The sequence below is a fragment of the Callithrix jacchus genome, chromosome 1 (assembly GCF_049354715.1).
Source record: "Callithrix jacchus isolate 240 chromosome 1, calJac240_pri, whole genome shotgun sequence".
NCBI classification, from domain to species: Eukaryota; Metazoa; Chordata; class Mammalia; order Primates; family Cebidae; genus Callithrix; species Callithrix jacchus.
Genome location: NC_133502.1, coordinates 133291792 through 133305710, shown reverse-complemented (window position 1 = coordinate 133305710; position 13919 = coordinate 133291792). Strand labels below are relative to the sequence as shown.

The 13919-nt window shown below is 35.8% G+C and overlaps 1 protein-coding gene across 3 annotated transcripts in view; it reads left to right on the top strand.

Moving 5' to 3' along the window:
* Nucleotides 1-13919, top strand: part of LOC118155298 (uncharacterized) — a 409919-nt gene that overhangs the window by 213394 nt on the left and 182606 nt on the right. The gene's annotated exons all lie outside the window — the stretch shown is intronic.

Here is a 13919-nt window from a genome sequence, read left to right as displayed (position 1 = left end):
GGGCACTGTATATTGGAATAGGTGAAGTAATACATGATATGGCTGTAGGAGAGATAAACTTGTAATGATAAACAGGGACCAGAAGATAAAGAGCTTTTCAAGTCCTTTTCACTTGGCCTGAGAATAATGAGTTCTACAGGGGCCAAACCTGGGGACAACTCCCTTTGGAAACACAAGCTGGCTTGATCCTGATGGAAGTCTCCTTTGTGTGTATAGCTCCCTCTCTGAAGATGGCACTGTCAGCTTTCCTTAGCAAAAGACAGTGATGACTCTTTTCCCTTTGTGCTTCCTCTCTGTAGATCAGGTATTGATCTGGAACATTCTGGACCAGGGCTGAGGCAATTTTAGGGGCTATTAACAAATTAAACATTTTTCAGTTTGCTGCACATGAGGATTCTGGATGTGAGAACAATAAAAGAAAAGAATAAGGACATTTGGTTGTATTCGTGCTTAGTGAAACTGGTAAAGAAACCACCTGCAAGTACTTAAGTGTCAGTGCTCACCTGTCTGCAATACAGTCCAGCCTCTTAGAGTGGGCCCAAGTAGTGATCAGCACTAAACTTGATGCGATATTGTAATTCTATGATTTGGCCTCCTGAATTTGTGATTATTGGGTTACTCCCTTTTCCCCCACATGCTTCTCTTATTGGTATTTCTTTATACTTTATGTGCTTTCCAAATCATGCTGACATATCAGGAAATGATTTATATTAAGCACACAAGCCATAATGAACATGTCATTATTTGTGGAGTAGAAGGGACTGAAAATTAGTATTTCCCTGCTGCTTTTTACTGTGGTGATACTGCCACTTTAATGATACATTTTTTATTTTGTTCTAAGTAAAAATGTCTTCTTAAGCTAATTGTATATAACATTAGGATTACACCAAAATTTCTAATTTTGCATGGGGCCATTATAGTATCACTTAGGCAAAAAGGTTCCTAATCCATCAAGATTCCACATTTTAGAGGAAAGTTTTATGTATCTCTCTCTCTCTCTCTCTCTCTTTCTCTCTCACACACACACACACACACACACACACACACACACACACATATTTATTGAGAGCTACAGAGGCACCTCTACCATGTTGGATCTAGCATTAACCCCAAGTATTCAATTTCATGCTTATTACCATTCAGGTTCCTGGGTAAAGCTAAACCACATCTTTTATGCTATGTCCTTGAAATAAAAGATGATTGATTCTAAATGTAGTAATTGTTGGTGGATTGGGCTGCTGCTAATGTTGCAGACAGATTCTGCTTCAAAGGGTGGGAATGGTTTGAGTGATAGAAGTACTTTTATAGATAAGACAGATCAATTGACGTGTCAAGACTTCCTCTGTTAGCATGAACATGAAAGATCTTGCATAATGAAGTAACTTTCCCAGAAATGATAAATGTCTATTTTCTTGCTTATCTTTTTGTTCCAATGCATACTTCCAGAGTTTCTCATGAATTGGCAAAACATTGACAGTGTTGTATATGGCAGCTGAGGAATCTTATCATAAAATTAGGTATGATGGCCACTAGTCACAGGTGACTATAAAAATTAATTAAAATTAAATGATATTAAAATTTAGTTTCTCAGTTGCACTCGTCACATTTCAAGTGGTCAATAATCACATGTGGCTAGTGGCTACTATACTGGATGACACAAAAATTGAACATTTTCATCATTGCAGTAAGTTCTGTTGGGCTATATCTGTTTAGATGAAACATGCAGTATTTCAATTCTTTGTCAGTCCTGTTCCCCAGCAACTATATGGAAATTGGATACAAGAATTATGAATAATTAGAATTAGACATTTAATTATAACTTAAAAAATACAGTAGTCTCCCTTATCCACAGTTTGACTTTCTGCAGTGTCAGTTACCTGCAGTCAACTGTGCTCTACAAATAGGAAAAGGAATATTCCAGAATTAAACAATTTATAAGTTTTAAATTGCACACTTTTCTGAGTAGTATGATAAAATCTTGCTCCATCCAGCCTAGAATGAGAATCATCCTTTTGTACAACGTCTCCACGTTGTATATGCTGACTACCCATTAGTCTCTTAGTAGTCATCTTGGTTATCAGACCTACAGATCACAAGGAGGAGGGTGAGGATGGCATGAATGAGATATTTTGGTGGGGGTGTGGGGAGAGGGAGACCACATTCACATAACTTTTATTATAGTTGGTGGTTATAATTATTCTATTTTATTATTATTGTTAATCTTACTATATCTAATTTATAAATGAAACTTTATCATAGGTCTGAATGTATAGAAAAAATACAGTATATACAAAGTTTGCTACTATTTGCAGTTTCATATATGAACTGGGGTCTTTGAATGGATCCTCTGGATAAGGGAGGACTGCTGTAGTTGGCTCTATGTTATGTTGGCCTGTATTTGTATTGTTTTCCTGAGCCCTGCAGTTGAGATGTAGGAGACCCTTGTCCTTTCTTCAGGTGTCTTGTGTGTTAGAATGTGAACTGATTTTTGTGAATCTTGCCCTAATCACCTTATTCTGAAATCCTTGGATGTGTGTGAACCAGACCCATGATGGTAATGGAAGCATTTTCAAAGGGTACAAGATTTCAGATCAGGAGGAATATGAGTTTTTTGGAATCCCATTGCATAGAGTGACTGTATTAGTATTTAACAATAGTGTGTTGTATATTTCAAAATTGCTAAGAGAGTAAATTTCAAATGCTCTCACCACAAAAGAGAAGTATTTGAGGTGATATGTTAATTGACTTGATTTAATTATTCCACATTGCATTCATAAATCATAAGATCACTTTGTACCTAATAAACTTATACAATTATAAATTATCAATTTACAATAAAAACCTCCACTAAGACTTTTGGGACATCCTGTTTTAATTTTACAATCCAAGTGGTGGATATATTGATGTACTATACAACTCTTTTGACTGTTTTGGATGTTTGAAAATTTTCACTATAAAATGTTAGGGAAAAAGTACTGTGTCATACATCTCACTTAATATATACTGTTAGTGATATGGATAAACTTTCATGAGATGTGTCTTAGTAAACAGTATGAGAAAAAATCATGGCATATCTTAGTAAGGTAGCTGTTGCAGTGGGCCCTGTAGGCCTGCTAATCTAATTTTTTATCATGGCCTTTAGAGACGGCAGACTACCTTTTTGCTAGGCTTTGACTTTAAGGAAGTGAACATGCTGTGAAATTTAGAAATGAACAAAAGGATACTATTTATTTCATGATTAGTTCTTTCACTTCACACACACACACACACACACCCACACACCCACACACTCACACACTCACTCACTCACTCGCTCTCTCCCCCTCACGGTGAATTACATGTTTTTCTGTAATGGAAGAAAAGATAAATGGCATTAGGAAAGGTTGACTAATAGTGTAGTGGTCACTTATGTGTCTGTCATGCCAACTGTTGCTTGCTTTTAATGGAGCTTTTATATAGTTTTTAGCTTAAAAAAATCTCAGTATGTGAACTTTGTGCAGGTGTTAGTTTAACACCAGTAGATCTGAAGTCTTAATATAAAGTAATGAAACTTTCACTGAGACCATGAGGGCCTAAGAAATGGAAAAACTTGTCAGAACCCCAAACACCATTTACATATTTAAGGAAACAGGTAGTATATTATTGGTTTTTAAAAAAATCCTCCCGTAAAGTCTACTTTCAAACTGCATATTTCAAAGTGAAATAGAAATAAAAAACTATCTTGTGTTTTGGTAAAAAGGTGTCCCATTAAAGCACCACTGCTCTTTCAAGAAAACTGTGGAAGCTGGTAAAGGTGGTCAGTATTTTAGGGAAATTGCTTTCTATTGTTTACAGTTATAACTCAGACTTTTAGTCTTGTTTATGGAACATTTCCACACAAGGCTCATTGATTCTCAGATTGCTAAATCACACAGCAGCTGCTCCTATTAGAAGCACAGTTATTTAACTTACTACTGATTACCTCATAAGTACATAATTTCTCAGTCATAGTCACTGGTATATTGTTTTGCTCTTGAGATCATCTTTAGCAGGGTAGAAAAGCTCTCCCCATGATGTTCCCATCCTTGGGGCAATATGTTGATGACATTTTTCTGTTGGCCATCTCTCTGTCACCTAGAACAACCACATTGCTTTTTTAGATGGAGTCTTGCTCTGTCACCAGGCTGGAGTGCAGTGGCGCAATCTTGGCTTGCTGCAACCTCTGCCTCCTGGGTTCAAGCTATCCCCTTGCGTCAGCCTCTTGAATAGCTGGGACTACAGGTGCGCACCACCATGCCTGACTAATTTTTGCCTATTTAGTAGAGACGAGATTTCACCAGGTTGACCAGTATGGTCTCGATCTCCTGACCTCATGATCTGTCTGCCTTGGCCCCCCAAAGTCAGCCCTGGCTCTATATTATCCTAATATTTAAGCTGGGATAAATAGAAGCAGAACTGTCATAGGATTTATCTGGTGGTGAAGTGGGGGTGGGATAGAAAAGTAAACAAGTAAAGTGCCTAATGATAAAAGTAAAACAAATAACAGCAATATTGCAGACACTCGTAACTAGACAGGGCAACACTTGTAAAGCTATGATTCATCTCCTCCTTGTTCTAATGTGATTACACAGTGAGAATGATTGTTTTGAATTGTTCATTGCCATATAAATTTTGGGTGTATGGTTTCATCGCTTATAAGCTTCTTTCTATGTCAGATTGTCTGACACTGAACTTATTTGCATAAATTAAAGCACATTCTCAAAATGTTTGTTCACATTTTGTCTGATATGAAATATAGATAATTCAATATCCCTGTAGATAGAAGAATCTAGATGGCACTGCACTAGCAACCCTGGGATGGCTGAGGTACTCTTTGGGGGAAGATGGAAGATTCTTATATTAGAAGGATAGTCTTTGAATAGAAAAGGTGCTTGAGATTCTCAAACTCATCAACCTTTAGAGGTAAATAAGTGTTATGAGAAATGTCAGCCTTGAAATCAGAAAAAAAAAAAATATTTTTTTGAGACAGAGTTTCGCTCTCGTTACCAAGGCTGGAGTGCAATGGCGCAATTTTGGCTCACTGCAACCTCTGCCTCCTGGGTTCAGGCAATTCTCCTGCCTCAGCCTCCTGAGCAGCTGGGACTACAGGCACGTGCCACCATGCCCAGCTAATTTTTTTTGTATTTCTAGTAGAGACGGGGTTTCGCCATGCTGACCAGGATGTTCTCGAGCTCTTGACCTCGTGATCCACCCGCCTCGGCCTCCCAAAGTGCTGGGATTACAGCAGAAAAATATTTGTTTCAATCCTAGCTGTGCCGCCTGAGAGCCTGTGGATTTGTAGAGTACATAGCACCTTGGACACAAATTGGTGGTGGTGATTGTTGTTTGTATTGTTAATTTCTTTCTATTGTGTAACATACTGTGTGACCTTGTTACTTAATATTTTTACCCTTCTGGTTTCTTAATGCAGTATAATGATACCCACCTAATTGGATCAAATTAAATAATTCTAATTTGGAAACTTGTAGGTGACAAGTGACAGGATGACTTGTACCAGATTTAACTGTGTGGTTTTGCTCACTGTTAATTCTTGTCCCTAGCCTGAACACGACAGCACTTTGTCTCCTAAACTCCTTGATATACATATATAAATATCTACTTGTTGTTCAGCCCTGACCTATAGACATGTCATACAAGAACATTCTTGATGGCATAGTATTCAAAGAATCATTCAAATAATTCTAGAAAAGTCTTATGGTTTTTTTAGAATTCCTTTGGGATTGGTGAATATTAGCTAGAATGAGAAACACAAGAAACAAAGAGCTAAAAATATTAACCCTTCAAAATCCATAGATAATAAATGTGATCCAAGGAAAAGTGTTTGTTATCAATTATTCATTGATTCTTAAAAGTAATAATAATAAACATCCTTGAGGCTGTGGAATGTGAGCTCAGGGCTAGGGCAATGGCAAAATAAAGATGTACTAGATATAGTTGATATTCACTGATTCTATGTTACTAACAAAACAACCTGTGTAACTGAACAGAAAAATGACTTTCAAAAGGGACTCAAATTATCTTCTTGTATTCTAATAAGTGCATTTTTTCCCCATGGAAATTTGCTGTGTACCAAAATAGCACATACTAATAGTTATCATTTTCATAGAGCCCACTACATAATGGTGCTTTTTATTTCTAATCTCTATGGAAACCTTGCAAGGCAGATTTCATTGTCCCTATGTTCCTGATGAGGAAATTGAGCTTGAGAAGGGTCAAACAACTGTCCAAGGAAAATTCTGCGCAGCCACTAGGAATAAATGTTGTGTGTGACATGCCTTAAGTGTTACTCTAACTAAAATGACACATTAACATTTCCTCTTGAAAACAAAGCTATGCAAGTTATACTCAGGTATGGTGTATTCACTGTATTGGAAAAGAATGAGTATGGATTCTTTGTGTGGAGTTACAGATTATGATGAGTAGTTCTTGATGTTACTGTCTTCAATAATCTTTTATGTCAGACACTATGCTAGGCATTGAGAATAAAAAATTTAAGTACATTTCTTTACCTTCAAGTGCTCATAGTCTAGTGCAAGGATGACAAATAACTGCTTCCCCTTCCGACTCCAATAGTAGATATAGCTTGGATGAAGCACAGGTTAAGTTTCTCAACAGTTATTTGTCCACAGTGATTCCTGGTAGTTTGTAAACATTGATTTAGACGAGTACACATTAGAAATAAAGCTCATTTACCACTCATATTTTAGGGAACACATGTAATCAATCATTTGAAATTCACTGTGACAGTTTGGATAGAGTTGTAAGTACTTTTGTCTATGGTACTGTGGATTTCCATGTATACTTACAGAGAAGATAATTACCTCTACTTCTGGAGGGTGGGAGAGAGAATATAAAAAACTTTACGTAGACATTCTTAATCTTTACCAATGGGTAGAGGTATGATAAGGGATGAGACTGGTAATTTAGCAGGGATCAAAGACTAGAGGAATTTGTCTTTAGATCTACTCTGTAGGTAAAGGACTGGTTTCTGGAAGATTTTACAAAAGGAGTAAAGCATTTTAGTGGAGGGGAAGTCCATGGGGACATGACTGAGAGACATGAGATACTGCATGGGAAGATAAACTGAGGTGCTGGATCACAGTAGCAGTGGCTGTACTGTAGACCAGAGGTCTGATTAGAAAACAGTATATAGAGTTGATGTAGATTTAGAACTGATGAACATTAGCAATTTGACATAGTGAGGGATGATGTGAAACAGAAAGTAATATCTAGAACAACATCCAGATTTCTGGCTTGGATGATTGGGTTGATAGCAAGAAGAGACCTTTGGGAATAAGATGTAGTGATTCCACTGAGGATAAACTACAAAGACATTGATTTATATCATTACATAGAAATACTTAGAAAAATCTTTGGTTTTTCAGGCCAAGTGCTTGTTTCTAAAGCAGGTTTTAAAATATTCTCATGAGACACTAAGAAATTGATTTTGATGATAATCATTAGTAAATTTTGTATGCCACTCATCTCTGTTTTTATATGCATTTTTTTTTAAATTGGGAAAAGTTGGAATCAGTAGGGACCTGAAGTTTATTGATTAAATCTTGAGAATGGAGCCCTGTTAAAGGAAATGATTATTACAAAATCAATTGTATTCCTTCACATGGATACCAGTGATAATTTTTTATTTCTGTTCTGGGTTAGATCTGCATTAGCTTTCTGGGGTGGCTATGATTCCAACTGTTTAACCCCAATAACCTTTTTTTTCTGGGGCATTCATCTATTTTAAACCAACTAAGCACAGTTCATTCTACAGAAATCTTTTATGTTTGATCTTTAATTGACAAATATTGACCACCCAACTTCAAGTCAACATGCTGTAATCAAAAGTGAAAATACTGTGGAATCGATGATTCCTGATTTATCATGTGCAGACCACAAATTGATATTTCAGGTTATTCTCAGAAAGCCCCATTATGTGGAATACCATGTGTGCAGATGGGGCCGTGGACTACAATGTAGTCTTTGAGTCATGTGGTCGTAACATCAGGAGATTTTTCTTGTAGGCAGGAACTACTTGGTTTCCTCAAACTGTATCTGAATTGTTCTACCTCTTATGATTTTAAAACTTAGAGAGAGAGAGAGAGAGAGAGAGAGAGAGAGAGAGAGAGAGAGAGAGAGGGAGAAAGAGAATGTGTGTGGTGGGGGGAGGGGAAGTTTTATTTTTATCTGCTACATTTTAGGTAGAGAACTGCCACTAAAAATTGCTAATGTGTAGAAAACATTTCCTCTACTATTTTCCTGACTTGAGGATAAAAATGACATTTGAGAGTTTCAGTGATTCTTTTCTTCTCTGAAGCTTTGTTAAGCTTTAGAATAAATGTTTTTATTCATTTAGAATATGTCATATAATACATAGACAAGGCACTATTTTGCAATAGCAGGGTAAGGCATTCATTCTTTTATTCAACCTTTAATAGAATTATTTATTGACTATCTGGTTTTTGAGTAATACTCTCCTTCTTGCATAGGTGGTATGAAGAAACATTTTTTATAGCCTAATGTCCAATTAACTTTGAATCCAGTTGTTGGGAGAAGAGATGTAGCATTAAACAATATAAGAAATCTTACATTTGGTGCTCCTTTAACTCTCTGACTCTGTAGATGTAGACAAATCATTTATCTTCTTAATTGTATTATCTTCAAAATGGGGGAGCTAGGCTAAGTAATTTTGGACTAAGTAGTTTAAGAGGTTTCTCCCAAGTATAACCAAAATTCTTTGGCCCTATTGATTGTCATATGAGCAAAACAGACAAGTGCAATTTTAGTAATAGTAGTAATTACTATGGTAGACCTGCCAAGCTATTGATCACACCTAGCTGTTTTTACTAAAAGAGAACATTATATGAGTTGGTAATGTGACCGGTAGTATTGTATAGCAGAAGGTGTCTTCTGAGTTTAGTGCATTGGTCTGACTCCCAACTCTATTAAATAGTCTCACATGGAACTCATGAGCACAACGCATTTGATGTTGTGCTCTTTTAGGCTGAGTATGCTTCTGGGCAAATCTTCCACTCCAACGTGACCCTTAACTAACGTTGTCATGGGAAGAAGTATATGAGCCACATGGCATGAAATTGTAAACGTTTTAGAAAAGATAGAAAGATGAAATTTTTGTCTTTCTTTAGAGTACAGAACTAGAATTGTGTGCAAATTCTGTTGTTTAATCATCCACTACTGACACAGAGTGAAAAGAGATTAAATTGGTGGAGGAAGTGTTAAGACTGAATGAATGAATATGCATTTGTAACGTCACATTTCTTGTTGCTTGTGGTATGCTGAAGTTTGTCCACAGAGTATTTTTTTCCCCTTATTACTATTGTTTTTAAAATTCCTAAATGGTACCCTTAGAAGGATTATATGAAAAGTGATAGCAACAAACACATGATCTAGAATCTGGAGCTGTTGTGAAAACATCTCCCAAATTAGTTATTTCCGTATTTATCTACGACCCATTTCTTTAAAGGATACTTGAAGCTATTGCTTTTTCTCTGCCTTTCTATGGCAGTGGGTGAGAGTGATCCCAGACTCCAAGGTGTGGCTTTCAATGGCAGATTATAACAACCTGTTTTGAATAGGTATGCTTTAACTCCGTTAAGTGCATATTTCTTTGCAGAGTTCTATACTTGTGTTTAAACTGCCCTTATAAATTTAGTGTACATTTTCCATGGGTTAAAAATAAGCAGCTACTTGTAGCAATTCTGGCTAAGTTGAGGTTTCTTCTTTTTTTTTTCTTTGCTACTATTCTCTATTGCAGAAATAACAATAATTTGTTTTATTCTCTCAAATTCCATCTTTTTTTGTAGTTAGTAGATAAGGCAGTATTCTTATATCTTAAATAGAATCATAATCTACATAGCTATGCAATTTTATACAGCCAATTCACTTGACAATGTCAAAACACTTATATTTCTGCTTTGGGAGGCTTTCTACCTTGCTCCCATTAATGTTCCACCTGTTTTGTTAACTGTAGAATCACTGATAGGGTGCCAAATAGAATTCAGACAGAGAATCTTCATAAGTATAATGAATTTGGGTGGAACTAACTGAGAAATTCTGAATTATTTTAAATATTTGACCTAGGCTGATGGTAACTTTTGCGCTATCCACACTAAAATGCTTTATGAAGTAATTTAAAAGTAATCACAAGACTGTAGAAAAGTAAATAAACTTTTTTGGGGATTTCCTTCATTTTATCACTTTAAACTTTTTGTGATTATAAAGGTAAGTCATATTTCTTGTGGCTTTTTGAAACATAGGAAAAGCAAGAATAAATAATCATATATAATTGGACTAAAGAGAAATAGCTACTCTTAAATTTTTATATTCAAACTGATTTACCTAACAGTTTTACTTGACCGTGTGCAGTGGCTCTTACCTGTAATCACAGTGCTTTAGGAGGCTGATGGGGGCAGATCATTTGAGGTCAGGAGTTTGAGACAAACCTGGCCATCAGGGTGAAACCTCATCTTTACTAAAAATACAAAAATTAACTGGGTGTAGTGGTGCACACCTGTTATCCCAGCTACTCAGGATGCTGAGTCAGGAGAATCACTTGAACTCAAGAGGCGGAGGTTGCAGTGAGCCAAGATCATGCCATTGCACACCAGCCTGGGTGACAAGAGGAAGATTTGTCTCAAAAAAAAAAAAGTAGTACTTAAAAATAAGGATAATCATACACTTACTGTTATTTTTAAATGCTCTATTGTTACAGTAAAAAAACTCTAACTATATGTATAACTTTAATCATTTCATTTATTATAAGATAGTTGAACTAATTTTTAAATTATTCATGATTATAAATTTGAAATGAATGTTGTTGTATCTACTAAAAATGATGCTTGATGAACACTTATTAAAGTCCATACATGACTCTCTGTTTCAATAATTTTGTTATATCCTCCTGATTGTCCCATGAAATAGATAATTGTCCGTGTCTTAAAAAGGAAATGATTCGGCACTAACAATTTCCTGTAACTTAATACTGTGATATTTAACTTTTGTGGTATATGACCCAAAGTCTATGCCCTAAATTACTAAACCCTATTGACTATGTATGAAAATAATTTTCTCTAAGGATAAATTTCTATAAATGCAAATATTCATTGAAAATATATGCACATTTTAAGGATTTTATATGTTTTGACAAATTACCTTACAGAAGCATAGTTTCAATTTATAGTCCCAACCAGCAATCTTAAAACAAACAAAAAATTTAATGTAGGTGGCTTTTATATAGAATTATTTTCTTTCTTTAATCAAGCACTGAAGAATACTTGGAAGTACTTGGTAATCTGTATAATGTTGGATAATAATAATAATAATAGGCCAGGTATGGTGGCTCACACCTGTAATCCCAGCACTTTGGGAGGCCGAGGGAGGCAGATCACCTGAGGTCAGGAGTTCGAGACCAGTCTGACAAACCCTGTCTCTACTAAAAATATAAAATTAGCTTGGCATGGTGGTGCATGCCTGTAATCTCAGCTACTTGGGAAGCTGAGGCATGTGAATTGCTTGAACCCAGAAGGGAGAGGTTGCAGTGAGCTGAGATCGTGCCATTGCACTCCAGCCTGGGCAACAAGAGCAAAACTCCATCTCAAAAAAAAAATAATAACAGTGGGTGTGGTGATGGTGTCATTAACATAATATGTAATAGTTATAATTTATACAGTGCCTTTTATATGCCAGGTGTTCTATAATGACCTTTTCCTATATTAGCTTTCTTAGTCCTTACAACAGTTCTGAAAACCAGGAAAACGATCTCTGTTTCAAACTTAAGATTTACAGATATTATATGATTACCTAAGCCATAGAGTTAGAAATCAATGGAGCAACAACTGGAATGTCTGTCAACTCAAATCTCCTGTTTATGTATGTAACCTATCCGAAAAGACGAATCTTGAACTCATGTATTTTTATTGTCATATTGCTATCAATTATAGCAATTGTCAGAGTACGATTACAATAATTACATACCCATCTCTTTCTGTATTCTGAGTTTCTTGAGAAATACAGATATTTCATCAATTGTTATATCTCCTCAGAGTTCTTATGATATCTCTGATGAAGACTCTACTCTTCTCTCCTCTATAGATATACGATGGTCCACAGTGTGTCTCAAGATGCATTTGACCAAGACTCCTGTCTATCACATTATGTATAAACTATCATCCAATCAGGGTACTATTGAGAGTAAAAAGGGGCTACTATAAATAGTGATGCTCTGATAACATGTCATCTGAAATTGTCATGGGAAAACTAGAACATATTTTTTTCTGTCTCAACATTCCCCTGTCGAGGTGCCCTGGTGTCCTAAAAAACCTCTGTCTTCAACTCCCATTGTGTCCGAAAGGCCTTGCTCCAAAGTTCCCATCCTAAAGGCAAAATATATCATGTTCCTAAGAACAGATAACTACAGAAAATGAAAAGCAGGGTCTTAGAAAACTCTATTAAAATAATTGATGCATAAAGAGACCCTTAACTGTAAGGAAAAAAAGTTCTATTAAAGAGTCCCTTAAATTACTTACCTGAACCACTGAGCTAGTTTTGCAAAGAATGACTAAAGGAATGATTTTGACCTTTAAGACACTGTTGTAGTGCCTTTCAGAAGCTGGATGTACCTTCCTGTCCAATCCAAATTTTGGTTTTGATATCAAGACTGAGGGCACCACACCTGCACCAGTGGGATTTTAAGAGGTTTATTACCCACATAATGAGGTATCTGAGAAAAGCGGAACAGATTTCCCAAGTAGATTCCAAAATAGATTGAATGAATAGGAAATGGAGTGCACTTTGGGGCTTTTATGGTGATTAGTTAGTGGGGATGGCATAAGTGTTGTTTGAACTTCCTGCATTCCATTCCATGAATGATTGTGTAGTTGGTATCTGGATCTGCATGTGATGGTTACTAGCTTTATATCGGCTCATTTTCAAATTTGTCCTCTAAAATAGTAAAATATTTATCATCTGTGATCTCGATTGTTCTGATGTAATCTTTTAATTACTTTGGTGTTAGAATCTAGCAATCTTTTCCGTAGAGAACATAGTCTTGATTACCTGCGGTCTGGTCTCTTATCAACTTTAGTCAAAGACTTTTGAATTATTTTCTGTCTGGAGTATCTCAACCAACTCATTGGACTCAATCCGTTTTCTGCCTTAGAAGATTTGAAAAGGCCTATCATTGAACCAGTGAGATCTTGCCTAATCTTCTCATCTCTAATATAGGAAGGTTGAATCAAGGCTAATCTTCATAATTCATACTCTTAAAACTCCTAAACTTTCCATTCTTTGGGGTGTCTGTTTATGTCCTTCTTCAGCTTTAGCAGTTTCCTTCCAATGTGTATGCTCAGGGTTAGCATGAAGTGACTGGTCTTAGGAGTCTTAGGCAGGAGGTTTTAGTTATAGGTGTGCTTTTCCCAATGTTTATCCTGTGTCCAAAATTTATAAGAATAGAATTTGCCTGCTAAAGATTTATAAAACTTTTTAACAAATACATATCTAGGCTCAATAAGAAAGCATCGGTCAGACTAGAAGAAATGAACTTGCTTTAAAAGAAAAATGTTTTATTATTGGACAAGTTGTTGTCAGTTTTCTATGTGATTTTCCATCTTAGGAAACTATTAGGAGACATATTCTTTCTAACAATATTATGAAGTGAACTCTGCTAAATTTTATGGACTCCAAAAAAGATGGATCCAGAAGAAAAATAGGATTAATTATATATTAGATACTTTTACAGCCATCTCCCACTTTACAGTAATAACATTATCCAAAGTTTTAATCAAATTGGTTAGATATTTCAGGCAAATTTTCTTCTGCTCTTGTTTACCTTACAGTCTCAACAAGATAACATTGATGCAGAA